Below are 27,809 nucleotides of genomic sequence, written 5' to 3'. Positions count from 1 at the left end.
GAGTGAGAGGTCAGCTCTCCTAATCCCTATGTTGTTCAAGGATCACCTATATTCTCATTTCATGCAAAATTTTCAAAGCTGATGGCTTGCCATAAAAGTCATAGAAAATGGTAAAACAAAAGTAGAAAATCATAGTCAAAGAAGAAGATAACAAATACAGCAAACATGCATCTGATGCCCTTTTTATGCATGTTTCAAGTGTATATCAGAGTTTTGCAGAGAACAAGGCACAAAGGAAAACATAAGCAGTGATCTAGTTCTCATTGTTGGAAAGATGATGAATACCAGTTCTTTAGGAGAAAAGCTCTTTTTCACCAAAATTCTGAAAGATCTCTCTCTGCAGCTTTATAAAAAGGAAGAGTTATATAAGAATATGATATATCATTAATATTTCCAGAAAATTTAAGTCATTTTCCCTTAGCATTTTTTGTCTTCTAGCAATATTAGGTAAGATATTAATATATAAATAAGGATTTGCCTTCTGATAATCCTTATTGATCTATTGTTGGAACTTTTAATTCCATAAGTATCAGTTACCTGATTTTTATTGACTGGAGAACCTAGAATACCAAGATGAGTTATTTCAGTATATGGGGAAAGTCAGCGATAGTCTATGACTGCTAGAAAGACACCTGTGACTTTATTCATTTAGTCTCACTGAGTTATGCACCCTTCTAACAACCAGAGGCCTATAAGTAATTTACTTGATTCATTTTGAACATTTTGTAATTTGTCCTTAAATCACAGCTACAGACAAATGAAAAGGAGGTGATGGTTCTAATGAAGAGACAGGTAAAGCATGACAAATAAGATGGTGGAAGGAGTAAGAGGTATGAAAAGAAAAGTCAACAAAATAAAGGAGGGCTCAAAATGAATAAGATCTAAGGAAAAAAAAATGGATCTTGATAGCAAAAGAAGGCACAAACATAGTACAACCAAAGAAAGGACACTATGATGCGGATTTCACTTACTGTTGTACCTATGAACAAACTCTAAGTAAATTTTATATCCTAAACCTTTTAGAGAACTAATTCACTGAAACAGCAGAAACAGATCCAGAATAACTTCAGATACTGAAATTACCAGACAAAATTATAAAATAAATATGTTTAGTGCATCTGATGCCTTAGAAGATAAGATTAAAATTGTGAGCTTGGGACAATAATATTTGAAATAAAGAATAATGATATAAAAATATAATGATGCAGTTCAAATTTAAAGCCCTAAGATGAATTAGCTAGCGGATTAAAGACAGCTAAAGAAATAATAAACTGTAAGATAAAGTAAGCTATATAGAATGCAGTCTAGGGAGACAAATGGAAAATATGAAAGAAGGCTAAATAATATGAAGAATAGCATGAGATAGCTGAACATATATCTAATAAAATTTATACAGGGATATAAAATGGGAAAGAAGAAATGCTCAAAAAGATAATGGCTGAAAATTTTCCATTTTCCGTTAAAAAGACAATAATCCCAAGATCCACAGACATCCCAAGGATCTAAGACGTACTACATTGGCATCTAGGAACAAAAGAAAGTGTATATATCCTCATGGTGGAAAGTGATCATCATTTGTACAGTCCTTTTCCGTTACCTGCTCATTCCACTACGAAGTAACTACTTTTTCCTGGACTCGTGTCAGTGCTTTCTATCATTGCATCTTCTAATGAAAAATACTTGCAGCTCACTTATGGTCTCTCAGCTGGATGTAATCAGGGCCCATATCTTCCAATCTGTCCCTTCCACTTTTCCCTGATTCTGAAAATACCAAATTCTTAGCTTCATTCTCTATATGGTCCTTGGCTAAATAATGCACTCCACAGATTCTAATTCAAGTTATTGTCACTAAATTATACCATCCTTTGAAGGTCTGCTCTCTTTCCCCTATCTCAGCTTTGTTTACTTTCTTCCCAAGAAGCTCTGGATCTCTTACATGCAGCATGGGACTTGAGGAATGGTGAGGTACCAGAATACCAGAACCTATCTCCGCCAACATGTGCCCTGCTTCCATTTCTACAATGCCAAAACTCTATGATGTTGAGTTCCCAGAATTCTAACAAGAAATACAGCCCAAGTCAGCTTTGTTTTGGCTGTATGCTCATCCTATTTGGTTTCTAATCTCTTGCATACCTCCTTTCCACATAGCTCAAGGTCTAGAGTGGCAGAGAATCTGCATACATGAGATCATGGGCTAAAAACTTGCATGATTTAGTCCTGTTGTTGAAGGCTGCATAGAAGAGAAAAATAAGCTGACTTCCAAAATAGGAAAATGTAAGGAAGTATGTGTCCAATACTTTGAGAAAAAACATTAGTACTTCTTTCTTTGTTTCTTATTTAAGTATATAGCTTCAAAGCTGGCTTTTAATTGAAAGCCAATACAAATAAATTTCAAATTACCAGACTTTTCATAAAGGATATGTACAATAATTATTTCCTTATGAATTAGTCATTAATATGGCATGAATTAATACAAATATTTTAGAAAAAATATTTTACTTAATTCAATATTTTTTACTATGTTACCATTATACTTTATTGGGTTCTTAATATGTGACTGAGCAATGTTCATGTATTTATGATGTTTTCACTAATTCATGAAATGGCATCTTATTTATTTGATATAAAATTTAATGATGATCCATTATTGATCTCAAAAGGACAGGGCAATAATATTTTATACTATCTCAAGACTACAATATTTTAATAATAGATACATGATAATTTATATGTTATTAAATAAATATGAGGTCTATCCATTATGATAAAGAATCAAGTTGTATTAAATTTATTAGATTATTTTATCAGAATACTAAGATATAATTAATAGAGAAACTTGTTGAAATAACAATCAAGGATATTGTAAATTAGCTTTTGGAAAACCTAGAAAAATAATTATTTTAAATGCTAATTATTAACCTTCATAAGCAACAACTATTTTGTGTACATCAAAATATGTTCATTTTTCAAACAAATTAAGGTCATTATCAGGCAAAGCACATTCTAAACCCAAACAAATTTATCAATCTCATGAAAATCACATATTTTGTTTATTCAAGCCATAATCCCAGAATCCTGGCTTGGCTTTGAGGTAAATATTCATCATTTTCCCAGTTAGCAATTTATTTTAATGAAAAATTACTGTGATGTCTGAAATATCACTTAACCAAATTCCAAACCATGGAAGAGGGATATAATACAAATCATAAATATTTAAAATTTGTCCTGAAAATAAGTAACAAAATCTGATCAGATTTCCAGCAAATTATGACAGTTCTGGGGAGTTCTGTAATTTCAGATATGAGCTCCTTCCAACAACAACAACAATAAATTTCATTAACATTTTACCACTATTCAACAAATACGTACTTTACAAAGAAGCTTTTACCTACTACAAATTATGGTTACTTTTAACTGGGAGTGGAGCATTATGAGCACAGATTCAGAAAGGGGAAGGGGGATGGGAAAAGACAATACAGGGGGAAGGAAGACAATACAATTTTGGGAGTGATATTTTAAAGTTAACATCTCCATAAATCAAATGTTCTTGAATTTTTTTTCTTCATGGTAATGAAGCAGTAGACTAGACTTCTATTACAGAGTTTTACAATAGTTGCAATTCTCAGTCTGAGAAGTCTCCTGTTTGTATGTGGGAACAGATTTTTGTAATCTGGAATAATTACATTGGGGGACGGTATCATGAGATTAACATCTATATACAATAGCCTCAGTTCCTTTCTTTCTCTCAATTCTTTTCACTCACAAAAATGCCAAAAGTATTCTACTGTAAAATAATAAGTTGATTTCTCAGCATATAAAACTAAAGGCCCGTGTGAATTATCTGATGTATTTGAAAATTTTAAAAATAAGAAGCATCGTGATTATGGCCATAAATTCTCATGGGAGTCTTTATATAGTCTCATTATTTAATGCTTAATTATATTTTTTTTTTACTCAGAGAGATACAAAGAGCCACAATTACATATCTATATGCTATAGAAGAATATTTAAATTTGATATATGTATGTAGCTATATTGAAAAATATGCAAATAAAAGCAATAGCTTGAAAATGAAAGGGTTTTTTTGGGGGGGAAATTTGTATTAGACTACTAGAATATAAACATCAAAATAAAGAAAAAATAGATCATTATAGCATCTGCATTGCATGAAGACTCACGTGAGTAAAATAGTGACACTGAGGATGAAGTGTATATGTTCTCCAATACCACTCATTTTCTCCTCCCTTTCTCCTCTCCTTTCCCTTCTCCTTATTCTTTCTCTCTACCTGTAGAGTTAGAGATTACGTTCAACATATGTAGTTTAATTTCTATTTTAAATTTAAAATTTCATGAATCATGTATATTAGCCTCAAAATGAAGCATATTTAATATATAAATTGCTTCTGTTTGTATGCATTTGGAATTTCCAATAGGTAGATGATAGATGTGTTTAATTGTGCGGGTGCTCTGTGATTAGTGCTTTACATTATCAAAGTCGGGAAACTGAAACTCAGAATTAAAATGCTGTTATCACTCACCTTACACTTAAGCAATCATTCAAAGACATCCACCGCCTGGGAATATATCTGTTCTGACTGCATAACAAATACCCGGACATAATGTTAAATTACAATACTTAGGTCCTATCTCCCAGAAATTCTGACTTAGCAAATCTGAGAATTGCTCTAAATGTGTTGTTATTCTATTCCTCAAATCCAAGGGATTATGATATAAATTTCAGGTTTGGGAACTTGAAGAAATGTCAGCTAACTAGAGTTGGCACTTGCTGCCCCTCTAAAAATATGAAATACTGTATCTTCATCTTGCTGAGTCGGATACAGTATCTTTTAAAGTTCTTGCAGTACCAAGCTACAAGAACTAACTCTTGATAACTGAATCAGAAAAAGATTATATATTTTTCACATGACAAAGAGTGACTGCAAATATGTGTGTGTGATATTTGTATATGCACACACATATTGTTCATATTATTTCCATATAATCCATTTTATTTCTATAACATCAGTAATAACGTTCCCTCTTTTAGTCCTGATTTTAATTTTTTGAGGCTACTCTTTTTTCCTGGTTAGTTCAGCTAAAGGTTATTTTTTTTATCTCTTCAAATAACCAACTATAGATAGAGACAGAGAGACAGACATTTATTAAAAATGCATAGAGAATTATCTGTTGATCTAATGTTAAAGATTGGGGATTTGGAATCATTAACAGTCTACTAGAAGGATGCAGAGTGAGGCATAGGCCATTTATGAAACAAGGTAACACTTGGTATCAGGTGATTTGGACCAAGAATGCATGTTGATGAATTTCCCAGACTTGGGCTGAAACCACATTAATACTAAAAAAATACCAATGACTGTATGGTGGTCTACGAAAAGCATTGTTCACTAATACTTTTGGAACCCAGATGAAATAATAATAGCAGCATCACCTTGTCAAGACATTTAACTATGCATAAAATTTGATTTAAAACACCCATATTGATCAGCATAAACTTTTATTGACAAGGCTTGACTAAAAATATCACAAACCACCTTAGCAAAATTGAGAAAATTAAGCTATAAACTTTTCTGAAATCCAACATACTAATTTAACCTTTCTCTAAGAGAGTCCCATCTTATTGACAGTTGAAGCTATAGGAAATAAAATGCCCTTCATTGAGAATCATTAATTAAAGGATTTGTAGGATAGTTATAGTCTAAAAGTATAAGGCATTTTATTAATAGATGCTGTAATATTTAAAATTATAATCAGGAAGAAATTAATTACTGTTACTGATATATTCACTGACTGAATAAACTTCACATTTTTAAAATATAGTTTCTTAATTTTAACCTAGCTAAACAATTCCATATTGTTCTAGTTATTTATGATAAGAACTAACTTCGGGCATTAGCGGCCTTCACTGACATCAATGGCCAAAAGACAAATAAAACCTATTGCCCTAAAAATTCCAATTTGAAGTCTATCAGGCACTCAGGCACTGGAGAAAAATGCAAGTAAATAAGTTAATAATATAATAATAGAAATTTAATAGATATATTATTTCCTTTCATATTCCTTAAAATATCTAAAAACATTTATTAAAATAACCTCATATTTTTTTCTCTATTTTACATAATTTCTGTCATTTCCCTTAATTCTTTTTTTAAGCCTTAAGTCATGTTATGCCTCTTTATTGGCTTGCCTTATTTTTTTCTTATCTTACATTGTGGGAGTTCTAACATTAACCAATAGAAGATCGCAAATGAATCTTATTAATACAAGATTTAATGGAGAATATCGGTTCACTGAAAGCATTAATTTTGTTTTCTATGTTAAAAAAATTCTTTTTGGAGTCAAATTATTATATCCAGAAAAATAATCTCATCAGCTTGGTTCACAGCTAATTTTAAGTGGATATGTGAAATGTGTAATTATATCAGATAAAGTCGATGAAGATAGATTTTAGTTTTGAAATAGAGTAATTTTTTCCTTAATTATCTTTAAAGTATTCTTTTTGTTTCTTACCAAAATATTTCAAACCTGGAAATCTTGAAAATGTGCTTATAGTTGAATTAAGACATTTAATCCAAGACTTGCACAATTGCTATTTGGGGTCTAATATTTCTGTTCCCTCTCACCCACCCCAGTAAGTGTCACTGGTGATAAAAGGTACTGCATTTATCTCTAACACAGATTATAGAAGTTATTAATTTGCTTCCCCACCTGTTATATACATTTGTGCAATCCAGAATATGTATGTCAAAAAATATCTTGCTTTTAGATCCAACACTGCATACTCACTGTGATTAATACGCATTGACAAAGACTCCTCATTTTGTGATGAATATTTGCATTTCTTTTTTAATTGTAAAATTTTATTTTGATTTTATGTTTAAAACAACACGGTTTCAGTTTTATGAGCCACCAAGAATATTCTCTAACACCATATCAATAGTAGAATTCCTGCTGTCCCTTAAAGAAGTTGAACATTTTTTTTTTATTTTTAGCATTCAATTTATTTAAATTCTTCTAGTATTTATGTTGGATTGTGGTGATGGTTTTCCCCAAAATTTACTGACATATGATTGACATATAACACTGTATTAGTTTTAGGTGTATGACATAATGATTTTATATATGTGTATATTGCCAAATGATTACCACAATAAGTTTAGTTAACCTCCGTCACCTCAGGTAGTTACAATGTTTCCCCCCTTTGGCCATGCGAAGTTTTAAGATCTACACTCTTGGTAAATTTCAAGTATACCAAACAATATTTAAATAATAGTAAGCAGTACTGTATGCATTTCTGAAATGCTTTCTCTATCACATATATAAGACTGTAATAATTATACACACATAACCGTTTAAAAAAGGCTGTCTTTAGGGGAACCTTGGTGGCTCAGTTAGTTAAGCATCCAACTTTTGATTTTGGCCCAGGTCATGATCTCAGGGTCTTGAGATCAAGCCCCCCATCAGGCTTCATGCTGGGGGTGGAGACCGCTTGACATTCCCTCTGTGCCCCTCTCCTGCTTGCTTGTTCTCTCTCTTAAAAAAAAAAAAAAGACTTTTTAATATGTATGTATTCAATTCTTACTATTTCTTAGACACTAGCATATTCAGAAAAAAGTTTCCCTTTTGTTCTGGTCTCCTTTGAGCTTAGTTATAGCCAAATGACTAAGCCTTGGCCAGCCAGAGAATTATAAAGAGAAGGGATGTATTCTTCTTCCATGCCAGTTCTAACAAAACTGCCACATTACCTCATCCCCACTCTCTTAGTAGTTTCCATTCCTTTCTGAATTGAGTGTCACTCTCAAGTAAATCTTGGTAGCCAAGTATAAAACAAGCAGTCTCTACCTCCTGAGTCACTGAATCCCTAAAGGACTATGAGGCATAGTGCCAACTCTCTTACCACCGACAGTTGGAATAGAGAAAAATAAGTAAAAATGACATTGCATTCAACTGTTATTTTGGGGGTTATCTGCTACAGAAACTTCTATTAACATAACTAGTATAAATTCTTAGTGTTATCTTGTTTGAATCTGTGTTCTTTTGGTGTTTTATGGTTTCAGTGGACATTATTTTATTAACCAATTAATTTAAAAATAATGGTAAGTCATTTATGTAATGACCTAATCTAAAAATAGAGATAGAAGAAACAGTGTTGACTATGAAGATAATCATTGTTGAATTGGTAGGTGTAGCCATGATTTTTATTTTCCTCATCCTTTGAAAAAAAATGGATGATAACATAGAAACACAAGAGAAACAAACCAATATTAACTGAGCACCTACTATATGTAGCTACAATGTACCATTTGGTTTGCCCGTCATTTTACATTAATTAGTTAATTTTATTCTTATAGAAATCCACTTATATATGAAAAAACATGTTTCGAAACAAATTATAGATGGATGTGTTGGAACTGGAATTACATCAAAATCCTAATTATGCTATTATTATTCTAAATTTTAAAAATGCAAAAGTTAAGGATACACAATACTATTTTCCTGTTATGAAATTTAAAATGTGGTGTTTTTACTTTTTTTAGAGAGAGAAAAAGAGAGAGTGGGGGAGGGGATGATGACGAGGGAGAGAGAGAATCTTAAACATACTCCACGCTCAGCGCTGACCCCACTCAGGGTTCTACCTCACAACCCTGAGATCAATCATGACTTAAGCAGAAATCAAGAGTCGGACACTTAACCAACTGAACCACCCAGGCACCCCTGTGTTTTTATTTTTTAAATTTTATTTTCTTATTTTTCTATTCTAAAATATAGAAGAGTTAGAGACATTTTCCTTTTCTTATAATATTTGTAAAGTATTTTTCCTTTAAATATCTGGTTGCTTTCTGCAAAGCTTGACTGTTCTTAATTGCTGACTGACATCATTCAGCTGATAAACTGTTTCAGCATCATTTAGCTTAGTAAGCACTTGTTTTTGTTTTTGTTTTTGTTTTGGGGGTTGCATAAAACATGGAATTTGTAAAGCTCATTTTGCAAAATGATGCATTCATAGGAATTTCATTTGCATTTCTCATGTTTAATTTACATCTAGCACAAGGACCTGAGAACATATATTTGATATATTCTGTAGGTCAGGAGATAAAATTTTAGTGATCATTTAAAAAGGTTTAATTAGTAAGCACAAAAAATATATTCTATGCACAGAATAATGTCCCAGGGGAGATTTACTAAAGAGAATATTGGTACTTGGTTTCAACATCTAATTCCAATTTAGCACTTAATTTTTTTCAGTCTTCTGTATTTGTAGTTATTGTCTACATATAAGAGAAAGGACACTAATAAACATTTATTTGACAGCAATTCTGAAATTCAGATAGGATCCCTAAGGACCTTAGTACTAGAGTCTACCCTTATCTTCCTACTCCACCCTCTCCCGATTATCATTTAGAAGTATTAGGTCATTCAATAAATGCTTGAAAGTTTGACACCAATCCATACTAATGACCTCAATTGCATATTGGAATTCACTTGGATTGATGGTTCCTTAGTGTTGACATTACCCCACAAAGCTTACAGGCCTGGCTACTGATTTTTCAAGTAGGTCATGCTTCTTCTGCATCTGTTTCAGATTCTTTGTCATAATTAGAAAAGGAAGAGAGAAAAGCAGGCTCAGCAAATTGAACAAACTAATTAAAAAGCAAGCATAGAGATGATTTTTCCCCATCCATGTGAAATGACCAAATGCCTTTAAAAAGTACAACTGTTTTTTCTTATTATTATGTTATGTTAATCACCATACATTACATCATTAGTTTTTGATGTAGTATTCCATGATTCAATGTTTGCGTATAACACCCAGTGCTCCATTCAGTATGTAAAAAGTGCAACCATTTGAATGAGAGCATGAAAGTATAAGACAACAGATTGTTCAAAATTAAACATATGATCTAAGATTTTAACTGTCTATTTTGGAGAAAGCCAGTCTCATTTTCCTGAAGAATTTGGTTATTATACATTTAGACATAACCAAATGTTATTACATTCTCCATAGAGATGATAGCTACTTAAACATTGAGAAAAAAATCACTTAGGGCAGGTACATATTCTAAGAAAATGCTATGCTTCAAAATAAACCAGTTTTCATCAATGTGGGATCAGTCCATGTGTGAAGAGACCAGCAGCTAAATTAAAAACTTTCATTCTATCAAATTCAAGAAATATTTAATAAACTCTTGAGTTCGTTGTACTTTTCAAGGATCCCAAATATGTATGTTGCATCTTCTTTAGTTATGCTCAGTATTTATCACTTCTTTCTAATTGTTTCCTTTTAAATTTTAATAAGATAATTTTTCCTTTCCATTCTCTATTTGCTGAGTTTTTTGTGGTTTCTATTTTGTTCTTAATTTTCCCCCTAATTTAGCCTCCATTTCCAAAATGGTTTTTAATTTTTTATATTTCCTGATTTTTGTCAGTTTTCATTTTTTTCAATTTCTTATTATCTAGATATCTCATTTCCACACAATCCTATTTCTGACTTTTTCATTCTTTGGAAGCCAATATAGCTTTTTAAATTTATTTTACTTTAGTTAAAAATATTGGGTGATTGTTTCATAAGATTTGTAGTCCTTTTTTTCTGTTTCTATTTTATCTTGAAGAAAATTTGATTCAATTTTATTTTTTAAAAGATTTTATTTATTTATTTGACAGAGAGAGAGAGCACAAGCAGGGGAAGTGGCAGGCAGAGGGAGAGGGAGAAGCAGGCTCCCCAAAGAGCAGGGGGAGCCCGATGCAGGACTCGATCCCAGGACCCTGGGTTCATGACCTGAGCCGAAGACAGTTGCTTAACTAACTGAGCCACCCAGGCGCCCTCAATTTTATTTTTTCTCAAGATAACTCTGAATAAATCCTTTTTGTTCTCCATATTTAAATAGCCAAGGTATTTTCCAGTTTCTTGATTTCAGTGTTTCCTCATCTCTTATTACCATCCATCATCCACATCCAAAATGTGACCTTTCTGTGTAGCCACTTCAAGATCTATTAGTTTTATTCTCATTCAGAATGTTTTTGTTGTTTTCTATGTGGTTTCTCATTTCCAGATTTTTCTAAAGTTCTATAGGTACTGCCTTTTAAGAACATGCTCTCAAATTTTTATGTTGTATTTTACTATCACTGCACTTTCTACTGTCTGCTTTCTTTCTACCCCCTACCTTCTAAATTAATTTCTTTTCTTTCATCCCAGGTTTTCTGGCTTGCTAAATTTGAATGTTGCATGCAGGGTAGTTTTCTGCTCTTTTGAAAATGAGTATTAAATGGAGATTTCTGAGATCTTTTAAGAGTTCTGACTACCACACCCCTATTTAATTACTTGCTGACTCTACAAGTATTTTGGTTTTGCACTTACCCACAATTCAAAGCCTGTAATTCTTTTTCCCAGTACTTGAAATCATTTACAAACTCAGTTCCTTGTGCTCTCACTCATGGGAAATCTTTTTCTTTCCAGCATGAATGTTGGTTGGAGGATCCGTTCTTCTAAAGCTCTCAACACTTGGTAGTATTTTACTCCTAACCCATGCACAAAGCTACTGATGCTATCCCGGTTCTGCTTTTTGGGATGATGTTTTGGATTAACCCATAACTAGATACAGGTAGTACCTTCTGTTGAGTAATTATATAATAAGGGAGTTCTCTGATAACTGCTCTTGTCTGTAAATCAGAAAGCAAAGTAATCTTCTGAGAATAATGGGAATATTTTGGAGTTTTAGAATGAAAGAAAAGATTTGATTTGTAAAGAATTGGAGAATGGTTAGAGAGATGGTAAATCTGCTTAGGATTTCTAATGCCCCCCTGTTGTTAGTTTTTCATGAATTTATGGTGGAAAAAATTTGTCTTGGTATGTCATTTTAGAATGGCTAGTTTGCTAAGGGGCTAGTGTGGAGAATTTCAGAATCAGATTCATTCAATATTGGGATTTTTCCATCAAGATTGGATAAAATTTAGGCCAGCAAAGGATCTTTGTGAGTTAGCAATCTAAGCTGGATTATGAGAAAATTAAAAATAACAGGATAATTAAAAATAATATTAAAGGAATGGAAAAAAGTAGAGAAATGGATTGCATATTTTTAAAAGGTTGAAAAGAGGTCACAGTGAAATGAGCAAATTGAGAGTTGCTCAAGGTTGGTTCAGAGGAAGATAATTGAGTGAATGATTTTGGAATTGGATTGATTTAATGTGTTGACAGAGTTGTGGATGTTAGTGTGGAAGTGGCTGATATAAGTGGAGTAGAGAAGTGGTTATGAACAGGCTAAGGACTTCACTGGACAGAGTGATTGATGGAATGTTCGGCTGCTCATAGAAGTTGCACACTAACATAGCAGGGTTTGTAGTTTAAAGAGAGAATAAGTCATGTGCCAATATATGATGAATTGTTGGTAGCAGGAATCAATGAAGGGCAACCACAGGATGTGAGGAGAACATGGCATGTCTTAGTCTGTTCAGGCTGCCATAACAAAATACCACAGACTGGGTAGCTTATAAACAACAGAAATTTATTTTTCACTTACTGAAAGCTAAAAGGTCAAGAAAAGGATACTGGAATGGTCAGATTCTGGTGAAGGCCCTCTTTTCAGCTACAGACTTCTCATTGTATACTCACATGTTGGAAGTGGCTAGGGAGTTCTGTGAGATCGTTTTATAAGAGCATTAATCCCATTACCTAATCATCTCCCAAAGTCCCCACCTACTAATACCATCACCCATCACCTTTGGAGGTTAGAATTTCAACAAATGAATTTGGGGGATACAAACATTCAGACCATGGCAGAGGGGTTTCTTTAAAATCAAAGGATTAGCAATAATCTCTAAACTATCTGCAGAGATAATGGAAAACATAGATGAAAGACCCAAAAATCTGCAAAAATTAATTACACAAGAACTTGATTGAACAGCCACAACTCAAGTGGTGTTCTCAATAGTGAGTTATTCAAAGAAAATATGGAAGTAGAGACAACTTTTAGCTATGAGATTAAAGATATCGGGGGATGTCTTAGCATGCATAGTTATTGAAAGTACAAGGGAAATGTTTGGGTTTCAGGTAATAAGAAATTTCAGATCACCTGAGGATGATAGAAAATAGATGGCCTGGGCCACATGAACTTTATTTATTTTTATTTTTTTTTATATTTTATCGATCTTTTTTTGTATTTTAATCCCAGTTGGTTAACATAACAGTGGTATATTAGTTTTAGGTGTACAATATAGTAATCCAACCCTTCCATGCATCACCCCATGCTCATCACAGCAAGTGTATTCTTTAATCCTCATATTAATATTAACTGGTAAAGGCAGAATAAATTATGTGGAGAACTCAGTCTCTTTTAGGAAAGTAGACCCTGGGCCAAGTATTCCGAATTCCTGCCCCAGTCTAGAGTGATGAGTAATGATGTATTTTTAAATATAAACAGTATTTTACTGATGTAGAAACTGTGTTAGCTTAGACAAGTTACTCAAACTGTTTTACTCAAACCTAAAAAAGTAATATGTAACTCAAAGAAAATCATATTAAAGCTTAATAATAAGTGTTTAAGACATTATTACCTGGTATATAGAATATGCTTAATATTTATATCATCAGTCCTTTTTAAATTTCATACATGTTCTTTAAGACCTAACTCAAATTATATGGAAATAATGGGTTCTTTATGTGAAAAGTCATGTGTTTTATTTTTTATCCAACTATTGATTTCAAAATTGTATCATTCGGGGACTATAGATCTTGTTAATTATGTATTTAAAAGGGGAAATCTGTGTTATAGCCTGAAAGAGAGATCAAGGTGGACTTTCTGCATTATGAATGTAAGATATTCATCAAAATATATACCAAGAAACTTGATAATTTAATTGATCAAGGCATTCAGCATTTGCATTGTCAAAACATTTGTGAGAGTTACTTTTTAGGTCCTGATACAATCAAGCAATTTCAAAAAATTTCATTGACTCTACTAATAAATATTAAACAGTATAATCATGAGACTGCATATGAAAAAAATAACAAATTTGTTTTCTCACACAAATTTATTAACCCCTTTGTCAGCCTAGTTAGAGATTATTTTCTAAGCAGAAATGCAAATATAAAATGTATTAGCTTTCATACTGAAAGCCACTCAGGGCCCTCTTGTAATGCCAGCAACAATTTTTAACAATACATTGACAGAATTTTCCACTATTGTGAGATGTGTAGCAAATGACCCATAAATATTTTTCCAACTTTGGCATAACGAGAGAAGTTTCAATGCAATAATTTGTAGATAACACTGATGCATATGTCACTTCACATTTCTTTGTATGATAACCATTTATTCCATTAAACCAATAACATGGCTTTAGAACAAAGGTACTCTGTGTGGGTGGATGCTGTGGGACTACTGTCAGTATGAGAAACTGACCTTGATTGTACAATAATTCATTTATTAGGCTGGAGGACCAGAGCAAACAATACAGAGAATTTAGCAGAAGGTAGTCTATATGCCACAGCACAAATTCCCTCCTTAATTACCAATTTTCTTCAATCTTCAATGCAGTGGTTTTCCCTCCAGAAAAATAGTTTTTTATATCTCAGTCCTCAGAGTTTTAAAAGACAATTAATATCTAATTGTTTGAAATATAACTGTTGACTTCTGATTTATTTTACATCTGATATGCTTTCCTCAAAATTCTCCATTGCCTATTTTTGAATGGATAGCTTTGTATTTTCTTCCATTAAGTTACAGGAGAACTTCTGTATTTACATTTGAGTTTTACACACATACACACACACTCTTTTGAAATCTAAGTTCATATTTATTCAGAATATCTAGTAAATGTTGTGCCTTTTAGATAGAAATTCTTACTGACAGGTATTTTCTAATTTGAGATACTCTAAATTGCCAACATTACATAGCACATGAGTGGTTAAGGCTATACAGTGGAAGCACATGATGTTGCAAGAATTCTAGATGAAGAATCAGGAGAGCAAGGATCTTGATCTTGTTTTGTCAGTAACTATGTGATCTTGAAAATTTCTTTGCTTTTGTTTGTTTGGGACCTCAGTTTTCAAACTGGCAAAATGAAAGAGTTGGAATAGACGATCTCCAAAAGTGACTCAATCCCCAAAATACATTTATCTTCATTGGGAAGTTGGTTTGGCATATTGCATTGTCTTATCACTTCTCATTATAATTTCCTCTAATTGTAAAAGACTTAGGGTTACAAAATAAATTTCACTTTAAAATATAAATGTAAAGGGGCACCTGGGTAGCTCAACTGGTTTAACATCCGACTCAATTTCATCTCAGGTCATGACCTCAGGTTCGTGAGATTAAGCGCTGAGTGGGGCCCAGGGCTGGGCATGGAGGCTGCTTAAGATTCTCTCACTCTCTCCCCCTCTGGCCCTCCCCTTTCCCACAAGTACTTTCTCTCTCTCTACAACAAAACAAAACAAAATAAAATAAAATGTATAAATATAAGCACCTAACATTACCCACTTCTCCAGAGGGAAAAACTCAGTATACAGAAGACAAAGTTAGTTAAAATTCTGTTTGTTTCTGTATGTACAAACCATTAAGTATCAAAAATTTTATTCTCAAGTAGTTTTGAAAAAGCACATATGGATTTTTAGTCTAATAAAATTATGTTTGAAGTCTGGTCTCCAGTTCTATAACATTAGGCATTCAGCATCTATTTCAAGCTAGAATATACCTTAATGGACAAAATAGGAAAGAAAGATCTATCCTCTTTACCAACTGCCAATACAATGTTGATTTATTTTAAAAAGTATTTGTTTTACTATAGGGAGGAAGAATCTTTTACCAGTTTCTTCCCTTCTAACACTTTAATCTGTAAATGAACAAACAGAATGGCTTTTGAAGTGTCAGACTAGAACTTTCAATGCATTCTTAACTGCATCTATTCTTTCCCTATTCTGTGTTTTTGTTGTGCATTCCAATGGTGCATCTTGCCAGAGGCATAATGTAAACATGAAATCAAACATCATGTTAAAAATATACCACTTTGGATGTTGCTTTTCTTTCTTTCAATGTTTGAATGACCAGAGAACTGACTTGATTCTAAGTAACATAGATTAACCCAGCCAATGGAAATCTTGGCAGTTATCCATTAATCGTTCTGCCTGCAAGATTCAATTGCCTTAAGTATTGTGATCCTTAAAAAAAAACATGGAGTCACTTGTACAATGGTTTCTCTGGTTACTTTTTATTTTATCCAACCCTAAATGGGAAATTAATAATTAGGCAAATGTACAAAAGTAATAAAAACTTGTAGAGAAAAAAATGATCAAAACTTTAAAATTATCTGAGTTTAGATAGAGGGACAATACAGGGTCTGAAAGACACTCTACCAAACACACTTGAAAATTGTTTAGTATCCAGTTTTGGCCTTTCTTGATTATTCACTGTAAGGAAATTTTATGGGACATAAAAGTAAAACAGTCATATGCAAATTAACAAATAAGACTTCTTGAGAGATGTATTTATATTATAGTTAAATTTTACATGGGAGAAACCTATTTTAAGATATTTAAAATATGACATAGTTGTCTTCTTTCTGAATAATTTAAAAGATTATAAATCCTAATAGTAACACCTCAGATTTGTATCATTCTCTGAGTCTTGCTCTTTTACACAACCCAATCTCCATATCAGGTTTGAGAACAGTAGAAAGTCTTGTGTCTCTGCATTGAGGTTGAAAAACTTCAGAGATGTGGCACAATTCAATGTCTTCCATTGTAATAGTTGTCTCAAGCTTTAAATAAAGCCGTTGTTGTTTACTTAGTTAGAAAGCTACTGAGTCTGATTCCACAAAATTTCTTAAAATATCCTTGGTTTTCTGTATAGCAAATAATATTAAGGAGTGTGGTAGAGTCCTAAAACTTGTTGGGGACAGCATAAATAACAGCCAAACAGGGCCAGGTAGTTCAGCCTATTGACCAAATGTAAACTGCCTATCATCTTCAATTATAACTGGAGTTGTGTTTTCATATTACTACCATTTTGGGTGGGGAGATACACATACAATGAGGAGCTGGAATTATTGTATAGCTTTATTATTTGTATCACTAGGATTATTGTAGCTTTCTTTATGCTGTCTCTGGCATTGTTCACTTTTATGTTCAGATTTAGTTTAGAATTTATTGATTTATTGATTGTTTCTAGATCTAGATCAATATATAGATATCTCAACTCATATTTTTCTATAGAGAATTCTTTTTTGTTATTGTCCAGAATTTTAGTACCTAAAGTATGGCACATTCTACCTAAAATATCTAGGATTTCTTCCTCAGTGATTCCATTATTGCAGCCATTGCATAAATCATGTCAAAACATAAAATACTGAAAGAATTTGAGCTTTAACACTGAGTATGGACGGGTTAAATATACCATCTCTGCAAAATCCTTGGTGAAGGTGTTCTACAAAATTTCCTTCGCAGTGGCAATGAGATGAGTTTATAGAAATCCTTTGATTTAGATAGGAGAAACATGTCTTTTGGGCTTCGTGTTTTAATTTCACATTTAAACATTTCTCAGTACATATTAAAATTCAGTAATTCTGATTCTCGGGATATTTCTTATGGACATTACTTTAGAATTCCTCAATGATTAAGCTAAAAGGATGCTCATCATACTGTTAATTATAAAAGTGAGAAATGTGAAAAAATTTGACAAGTGCAACAGTAGGAATATTTACATCGTTTATAAATACCCATTAATGGCATACTGTAAAATTATTAAATGCCAAAAAACTTTGAAAATATATTCTGTTAAGTAATATTATTCTTTAACAAATAATATTATTTTATTGATGCAAATTGTATATGCTTAAAATAGCTGAAAGTGTATGGATGGTTCCTTTAATGGATCTTCCATTAAAGATGGCCACAAACCCTTTGTTATTTCTCTCATTGAAAGGTGGCATCTATTTCCCCTCCTCTTGAATCTGGGCAGCCTCTGAGACTACTTCAATCACGGAATATGGGATAATTGATTATATGCCAGTTAGCCATCCCAAACTTTAAGGGATTAACAGTTTTTACTTTGTTTCTTTAGAATGCTTGCTCTGGGGAAGCCAGATGCCATGTGAATAGTTCCACTACCCTGACCGTGCTGTGAGTAAGTCTAAAATATCTATGGGGATAGTCGGTATGAAGAGAGAAAGAGACCGAGAACTGCGTGCGTGTGCGTGCACGCATACACACACACACACACACACACACACACACGGGTGTTTGACAACTCAATTCCTCCAGATACCCCACCAGGAACAAGACGTGAGTGAAGTAGCTTTCAGGTGACTCTAGACCCATCTACCATACATTTGCAACTGTATAAGGGGCCCCAGAGTAGAATCAGCCTGCTGGGCTGTGAGAAATAATAATAAATTATTGCTTTAAATCTTGAAATTTTGCTGTGGCTTGTTAATATAACAGTAGATAACTGGAGCATTGGTAGCCTATTGGTTTTTATTTTCTTCTCTTTAAAACCAGTTCTTTCTGAATTCCTGTGAATAAAAGCTGTTATTTATTAAAAAAAATATCAATTATTTCAAGTATCTCTTTAGTTATGGTAGACTTAACAGTTGATCGTTACAATATAATATTGCCTCATTTGGGCTTTTAGGTGTAACTCTGTCATGCTTACTCTATGTCAGTTTTATATATGGCCAGCTGGTTTCATCATATCAGACATAACTCAGTTCTGATACGACTTTACCCCCATGGCCATGAGCAATGATTGGTTAAGGTTCTAGTGTTGACATATCTTTGATTAAAAAATTAAATTCATGTCTAATTTTACTGCTTAATATTGATGGATGGATTAAAGCAGAGACACTGATTTAAAAGGCAGTGAAATAAGAGCTATCATTTTTAAAAGAACTAATCCTGTACCAATCACTCTTCTAAGCACATTAAATATATTTAATTATCACAGTCATTTTTTAACATAAGAACTATTATCTTATTCATCTTATAGATCAGAAAATGGAAACCCAGAGAAAGAAGATAACCCATGTAAGATCATATAACTTGTAGGAGTCTTAGCAGACTAGCATGACTAGCATGAGAGTGCAGGTTCTGAAGTCAGCCTGATGTCAAAGGCTGTTTAGCTTCCATGTCTTACTTTACTCATCCCTAAAATGGAAAAAAAATAATAATCTACCTCACGGGACTGACGCAAAGAATGAGAGATTGGTAGGAATCTAAATTTAAGCAGCATATTTATCTTCTAATACTATTCTTGAGAAGGTTGAATTAGTTAATACAATTAATGCACTTAGAACAGTCTGGGAGTAGATAAACATTCACTAACTATTTAAAATAATGAGAAAAGTGTTTCAAGCAGGCTATCAGAAAAATCCAGATGAAGAAAATAGTGCTTCAGTGTCCACAGTAATTGTTCCTTAAGTGAATAGAAGATAATGAAATGGGGAGAAATGGACTAGTAACAGAATAACTAACTCCCAGTTCAACCAGTTACTAACCATTAAACTTGGCCAAGTCACTTTGCTTCTTCACTTATAAACAAGAAATAATATCTACTTTCCCTACTTTATAGGTTGATTAAATGAAATTTATTTATTATTTGTTTATTTAAATAAATACCCCTCTCTCAAATTGTTTGCCAATAGATTCCTCGAGTGTTTATAATTATCAGTATAGAAATTTCAGGGTATGTGACCCTCCATGTATTCATTTTCACAGATAACTCTCTCTCTAGAGAGATGTTATTAGCAGAAATGAATGGAATGTTCCCGGGATGAAGTCAAGACTCAGAGTGGCCAAGTTGTACAATAATTATATTTTTCTGACAAATTTAGTAATACTACACTAAACTTATTCTGTACAATTTCATTTTTCTCCTGCAGAGACTTGTGATTTTGTCACCTAGATATATTTTTTTTAAGATTTTATTTATTTATTTGAGAGAGAGAGAGAGAGAGAAGGAGCAGGGGGAGCGGCAGAGAAAGAAGAAGCAGACTCCCTGCTGAGCGGGAGCTTGACGCAGGACTCGATCCCAGGACCCTGACTGAGATCATGACCTGAGCCAAAAGTACATGCTTAACCGACTGAGCCACCCAGGCACCCTGTCACCTAGATTTTTAATTTACATGACAATTCTGAAAACAAGACCCCAGTAGTCATTGATAAGAGTGTACCAAGAGTGAACAATGCCCCCAATATAAAATCTAACTTTTTTAAAAAGATTTTATTTATTTGTCAGAGAGACAGAAAGAGAGCACAAGCAGAGGGAGTTACAGGCAGAGGGAGAAGCAAGCTCCCCACTGAGCAAGGAGCCGGATGTGGGACTCGATCACAGGACCCTGGGATCATGACCTGAGCCAAAGGCAGACCCTTAACCATCTGGGCCACCCAGGTGTCCCTAAAATCTAACTTTTTATGCACATCCTTTATAAACTTACCTCCTTAGTTTTATTGAAAGTGAGGATTGCTGGTAACAATTTAGTAGGAAGCAGAATCTAAATATGCACAGGGTGTGAAAAATAGTTATAGGATGAAGTCGATTCCAGAAGGTGGAAAAGATTGATGGCCAGGCAACCTGAATTTTGTTCCTACCAATTTATTACTAGAAAAGTAATCTTATATTGTTACTTAAAGCTCCTAACCCCAGTTTCCACATTTATGCAAAAATGATATTTACATCATTTTTCCAAAGGCATTTATTGAATGCTAATCTTTGCAAATTTTAAAAATGAATTTATGGAGATTACACATAATATTGAAAGCAAACATGTATACACTACCTATTGTAGAAGACAAAATGTTGTACATTATAAATAAACACAATACTGCAGACAAATAGTAGAGGAAAAAGTTTCATTCCCACGGGAGAAAGTCTTTTTTTTTTTAAAGATCTTATTTATTTATTCATGAGAGACAGAGAAAGAGAGGGAGAGAGAGAGAGGCAGAGGGAGAAGCAGGCTCCCAAGGAGCAGGGAGCCTGATGCGGGACTCGATCCCAGGACCCTGGGATCATGACCTGAGCCGAAGGCAGACGCTTAACCATCTGAGCCACCCAGGCGCCCCCCAAGTGAGAAAGTCTTATGTGGATGTGTCTTTTAGTTAGGCTGGAAGAAGAAGCAGTGATTTCTTTTTAGATAGGGGTGATGACTTTGCATTCCAGATGTAGTGAAGAGTCTAAGCTGAGGCCCAGTAGAGAGAAATACCAGTGTGTTGAGGATACATTGGGGAGTCTGCAAAAGCCGATAATGAGAATTCTCTGTGGTTTCTCTTTGGATATTTCATGGGGGTATATAAAAATAGTAAGTAGGGCATAGGAATGGTTGATGACTATGCCAAAGTGGCATAGATTTTTACACTAATTAACTTATTAAGCCCCTGATCTACCTTCGCCAAGCACAGCTAATTGGAGACAACCAGTTTATTAATCTGGATACAAAGTCCTGCTTGGAGGCCTCTCATCAATTGGGAAAGAAAAACAATCACACTGAGTTTGTTCTGAACTCAAAATAACTGAGCAGTCCAATAGCTATCAATAAATATGTTAGCCTATTTTTTAAAAAGCAAATAAACTTTTTGCTCTTATTTTTTTACTATTTTTAAATGAAGAAACTTCATATGTACATGTTGGAGTGAACATAAAAATAATCATTTGAAATACAAAGTGTAAATTCTACCAATAATATCAATTTTAAAGTTGCATGTTGTTTTCTCTGTTGCTTTATGGAGAAAGAGATACAAAAAATAATACTCATCTCTATTTAGAATATTTTTGATCAACTAATATCCATTAGAGTATATTGCTTTTCAGAAATAATACTGACTAATATATTTTGTAATCCATCATAAATGCATTACAATTGCATATGATCAAACACTGCAAAGTACAAAGCAGTTGCATGTGTTTAGAGTTAAATGGATATATAACATAAATATTATAAAAGATACTAAATGAGATCTCTATACACATATATATGCAGGTAAGCTATCTGTTTCTAAAGTATTGTTACAACCGCAGGAAAGAAGAAAATATACATTAACTTCTAAATGAATTGGTATATCAGGGAAGATGAGGATTTATAAAATTATGTTAACCTTGCCTTATGATATTTGATTTTGTTCTGCCCAGGGGAGAAAAACACTTTAGTAATAATATTTTGTGATTTTTTTATTGCAATTTTGTTTTGTCTTATTATTTCTTATGTTGCTTTCTGCTGGCAGACAGAAATGCCAATGAAACCACTGGGGCTGATGCCTTTTCATAGCTACAAGGCATGGTTCATTACAGATAGCTTATTACAATAGCAGAAAACAAGTACCTTCCGAGAAGCTAAGTATAGTTAGTTACACTTTAAAACTGCTTGTAGTATGTCAGCGCAGTGGAACTGCAAAAAACAAATGATAGTTAGAAACAGTTGCTTGGACCTCAGGCAGAGAAACATTTTAAACATCCATGGTATAAGAAATATTCTCATCCAAAATATGAGAAATGTACCTTTGTTCACTTATAACTTCAGTGTTTGGTGTGAAAGTTTGTTCAACCATAGAGAGTGCCTCTGTGGACAAAAGGGGAAAAGACCAAAGGACCTACAACAAATTAATGAAGCTGGAGATTTGTGAAGATGTGAGTCAGTAATGGGAAACTTGAATCTGAGCACATCACAATTGGTTCACTTGTTCTAAATTTCTGTCATATGAATGGCAGTGTAAACTCAACACTCCGTATAAGGGGTCATCCATGAGAATTCTGTAGGTTAGATCTATCGTGAGCTATTAGAAGATGAAGGTTTCTGCATGAATAGCTTGAACAGAGAAAATTATATGTTTTATCATTATTTCCCAGTATCACTTATCACTCCCCATAGTGATTACTTAATAAATAATTGATGATGATGGTGATGATGATTAATGATAAAGCTAATCACAATCATTGCATTTGTTTGATCACATATTAAGTGCCAGGAACTTTGAAAACATTTTATATAATTTTAAAAATACATCTCCTAAGAGGATATTATTATCTTCTTTTTGTAGACAAGAATAGTGATGCACAGAAAAGTTGAGTAGCATACCCAAAGTCAAATAATTATCATGTTAAAACTGCAATGCTTAAAAAGTTACCTGTCTCTAAACCTAGGTACTTTAAACTGCTTGTTTGTAAGTGAACAGATGAGTGAATGAATGCTGTGAGTTCTAAAGATTTCTCTTGCTTCCTGGGAATGTTGGGGGAGGGCAGTGTACCCATTTCCTAACATACTCGCAATGTTACAATTTAACATTTAGTAAGTGTCCATAAGAAGGAGAGGAATGCATTTATGCATTTAGTAGGAAAGTATTAGCCTTTCTCCAGATATTTTCACGCTGCAATATTTTGATATGTTCATCTCCATCTGATCATTTATGGCTTTTATGTTTAGCACCAGGACACACAGTAGTCCATTCCACACAGATTCTGTCAGAGTATTATGAAAGGAACTATTTAAGTAACCCATCTAAGTGACTATAAGGACAAAGATTAAGATATCACCACGTGAACTCTTACTCTTCTTGTCTCTTCAGGTCTACATCTGGTCAATTGGAAATAGGCATGTACCCTTTCTCCCCTCATCTTGGAAGTAATTTATATTTTAGTTTGCTCTGATACTTTCTTGAAAAAAAATGAAAACAGTGATTGTTTTAATTTTATTTTAATGCAATTTGGTTTTAATTTTAGTTTTAACTAGAGAGGAATATCACAATGAATCCTTTGTGTCCAAACAATTCCATACATTTATCCTTAATCACCATATCATTTTAGAAATATAATTACGAAGACCATTTTAGAAATAATCCTTTCTATTACTCCTATCCATGGCAATGGCTAAAAGAAGATTAGTGCTACTCAAACTCAACATTATCATGTTATGCCACAGTTGACTGTTTTAAGGGAAAAAAATCTCATCCAAATGGACTGAGTGGCATCCATTTTAGGGATTATAGAATTTTGTTCAAGGGCTATACCTTCTCTGTGCCAGTTTCTTAAATGTAGGAGGGCAAGGCTTGGCCATATTAATTGATCATTTTACCATGAAAACCAGGGGTTTGAAAACATTTGAATAAGGATGGATAGGATTTATTGGAAATAGCAGGGAAGACAGTAAAAAGGAGGGAGAAAAGGAGAAAGAGAAAAATGCACAATATTCAACTCTCTGGTTCCATTTCACTGCTAAAGCTTGTCTATTCCAGGCCCTTCGTTTCTCTTTTCTCTTCATAACTAGGCCTTTAACTAAGGTAATCTAAATATATTTCCAACCAAGGAAGCAGTATGAGAGAAAATACTTAGAATGAGAAATAGAGAATTATCTAGATGCTGAAATTATGTATCAAATAATATGAAATGTAAACACAATGAATTGGGATTTTACAAAATAATGTAACTGTTTCAACATGTATTCTGAAAGATTATTTAATTTTTTATATTTTGATGTGTATATAATATATTCCATGAGGGTCATAATTAGCTATGCAAATTAAATGCAGTATTAAACTAAATACATGTGTTAAACTTAAGAATACATAGTCTCCATCCTCTAAGTAACACTAGAAACTGATGTAGTTAAATAATTAAGAGTGTATTTCTGCTGCTGAAGGTCTCAGAATAAGACTGGAAGAAAGTTTCAGCTTCATTAAACTGGGATTATTTTTTATAATATACCCTTATCATTTGCTTTCAAATTTACAGATGAACTTTCGGAAACCTCTAAAAGATGTTTGCCATCATTGTCCAATTTATAGAAAACATTAGATCACAATACAAACTAAGTTTATTGCAATATAATTACAAATTTGGTGATGGAGAAAGAAACATAAAATTTATAACTAGCATTTAAAATAATCAGTGTGTAGTCAGAAGTAGTTATTTTTTTGTCATTTATAGCTTTAGAGGAATTTAAAGAGAAAACATATCTTAAGTGATAATTTGCTGAACTAAAGAACAGTGAGAATGACCCTGGTTTGCAATGCATTTCTCTGTTCAAATTTAATTACTTTTACTCTTCTTCATACCTAAAATGAAGTTATGATGAATTCAGTCTTTGAAAGAAGGATTTTTAGTTCTCAGCAATGTTGGTTCATAACTCTCCCTAGAGCTTCCTTGTTGTAATCTGAAATTGGCCCCTGTGCTCAGAAGGTAGAAAGAAACCAAAGAAGGGCGCCTGGGTGGCTCAGTTGGTTAAACGACTGCCTTCAGCTCAGGTCATGATCCTGGAGTCCCGGGATCGAGTCCCACATCGGGCTTCCTGCTCAGCAGGGAGTCTGCTTCTCCCTCTGACCCTCTTCCCTCTCGTGCTTTCTATCTCTCATTCTCTCTCTCTCTCAAATAAATAAATAAAATCTTAAAAAAAAAAAAAAGAAAAAAGAAAGAAACCAAAGAAAGAGGCAGGCCACTCCAAGTTGGTAGGCGGCAATTTTTTTGTTTGTTTCTCTTTTGCCAACACACAAAATTTTGCTTCCTTCTGTCATTCCCTAATGAGAGTAAATGGCAACTCAGTTCTATTACTCAGATTTAAAACTTTGATATCATCTTTGATACATATTTCTCCCCGCCCCCATGCAAAACTTTCTTTGAAATATAGCCAAAATGCAACTGCCTCTTAAAATCACACTTGTTTCCATACTAGCCCCCTATAATCTGTTTTCTGCTTATTAGCTCTTAAAATTCAACCTGCTGTTTTCAATTTAAAATGTGAGGAACTTGAAAATCATCACTTCTATGACAAGGTCAGAAAAAGACAAACAAACTGAAAAACAATGACTTACATTGCACGCATCAGAAAACTGAGGTCTTGGGCAAACAACAGCTACAAAATCTTGGAGGATTGGTGGATACAGAGAGTTGCAGTCACAATCTGCTTAAATGGAGAAAAATCCAATTAAATGGTAAAATTAATGAATTTCTGGAAGCTGGATGTGGACAAGCTTGAGAATGAGAAACTCCTGGATGTCACAGATTTAGGGATATCTCCACACTTTTTTGTGTTTTATTTTCATGAACCCCACCGAGGTTCTGATGGTGCAGAGTTAAAAAGATCCTCTTGTGGCTCTGGTAGGAGCAGAAGAATAAATGTGAAATATTCCTACAGCATTATTAATAACAAAGGTTTACTCTATAGAGGAAATATCTTACCAAAGCCTTATCCCACCTGGGGAAGCACATTTCTACCACTGCAGCCCCCAATAGCATTTTTTTTTTTCTCCTGGAAAAGGGAACATAAAACCAAGATATGTAGTTGTACATTAATCTGGGGGAGCAGAATTAACAAAAGATAGGCCCATAAAAGACAGAGATAGTCATAAGGTTATAGAGTTCTTCTTACCTTCCACTTCTTACTGCCACATCAATAGGGCTTCAGTATAATAACAGTAGGAGATGCAAGACGCAGGTGCTCTGAGTTATAGTACTTGGGGAAGCCTGAAGTAAAAGGGGGACATAGAAACAGGACCTTAGAAGAACTTGAAGCTTCTTGCACTTAGAGCCATAGCAAACATTGAAAACTAACTCATAGCCAGCCTAACATAAATCTTCACGCTAGAGATCTATTTACTTCCATTTCTATTACCGGATACAAACTGTTCAGCTTCCAGAATAAATTGCAAGACATGTCAAAAGGCAAGAAAAAACACAGAAGACAGAGGGCAATCATCAGAACCAGACTCAGACATGACATAGACTTTGGAATTCTCAGAGAACTTCAAATATCTGTGATTAATATGTTAAGAGCTATAATTGAGAAAATATACACACAATGTGCAAAAATAAGTGTATAATGTAAGAAGAAAGATTGATACTGTAAGAATTAGAAGGAAATACTAGAAATAGAAAAATACTGTAACATAAATGAAGAGTTCCTTCTTTCAGTGCAGTCATCAGTAGACTCAAATCGAACAAAGTAAGAATCAGAGAGCTTAAGGACAGATCAAGAGAAATGTCCCAAACTGAAATGAAAAGAGAAGAAATAGTTTTTTACAAAAAAAGATGGATCATATAAGAACTGTGGGACAATTTTTAACAGTGACCATACACATAATTGGAATATCACATACCATATAGAAGATGGAGCAGAAGAAGTCAAGAAGAAAAAATATACTTTACCAAAAAAGAAATAAGGATGCAAATTAACATAGACTGCTAATAGTAAACTATGAAAGTAAAAAGAAACTAGAGTGAAATATTTGATGTTAAAAAAAATCTGAGAATTCTATGCCTAGAGAAATGATCCCTTGAATGTGAAGAATAAATGAAGAGCTTCTCAGACAAACAAAAATTTATCACCAGGGAATTTATCACTTGCAGACTTTCTCTGCTAAAGCTGGTAAAAGATTCTTTGGGGAGAAGAAAAATGATACTCATCAGAAACTCAGATCTACAAAAAGGAAGAAAGAACATCTGAGAAGGAATAATTGGAGGTAAAATAAAATATTTAACTTTTTATTCATAATTGCCTAATATAGAAATATTAAAAGTAACAATAATAGCAATGTATCTATGATGATAGCATATGGCAAAATAAGATGAATGATAGTAATGCTACACAAAATAGAAGGAAATGAGAGAATTCTCTCATATGATACAGGAACTAAATGTGAAGTGGTATAATGTTATTTGAAGGTGGACTTACATTAATTGAAAACATTATATTGCAAACTTAGGGAAGCCATTAAAGAAAACTAAGAGAAAAATGGAGTCATACAAAACGCACAATTAAAACCTTCTAAAGAAAGAGAAATAAAAGAAAAAAGAAACAAAAAATGAAATAAATAGAATAATAGTTAT

Source organism: Eumetopias jubatus, unplaced genomic scaffold (assembly GCF_037043125.1).
Source record: "Eumetopias jubatus isolate StellerSeaLion01/CBP00866 unplaced genomic scaffold, mEumJub1_p1.0 scaffold_1, whole genome shotgun sequence".
NCBI lineage: Eukaryota > Metazoa > Chordata > Mammalia > Carnivora > Otariidae > Eumetopias > Eumetopias jubatus.
This window is presented reverse-complemented; position numbering follows the sequence as displayed.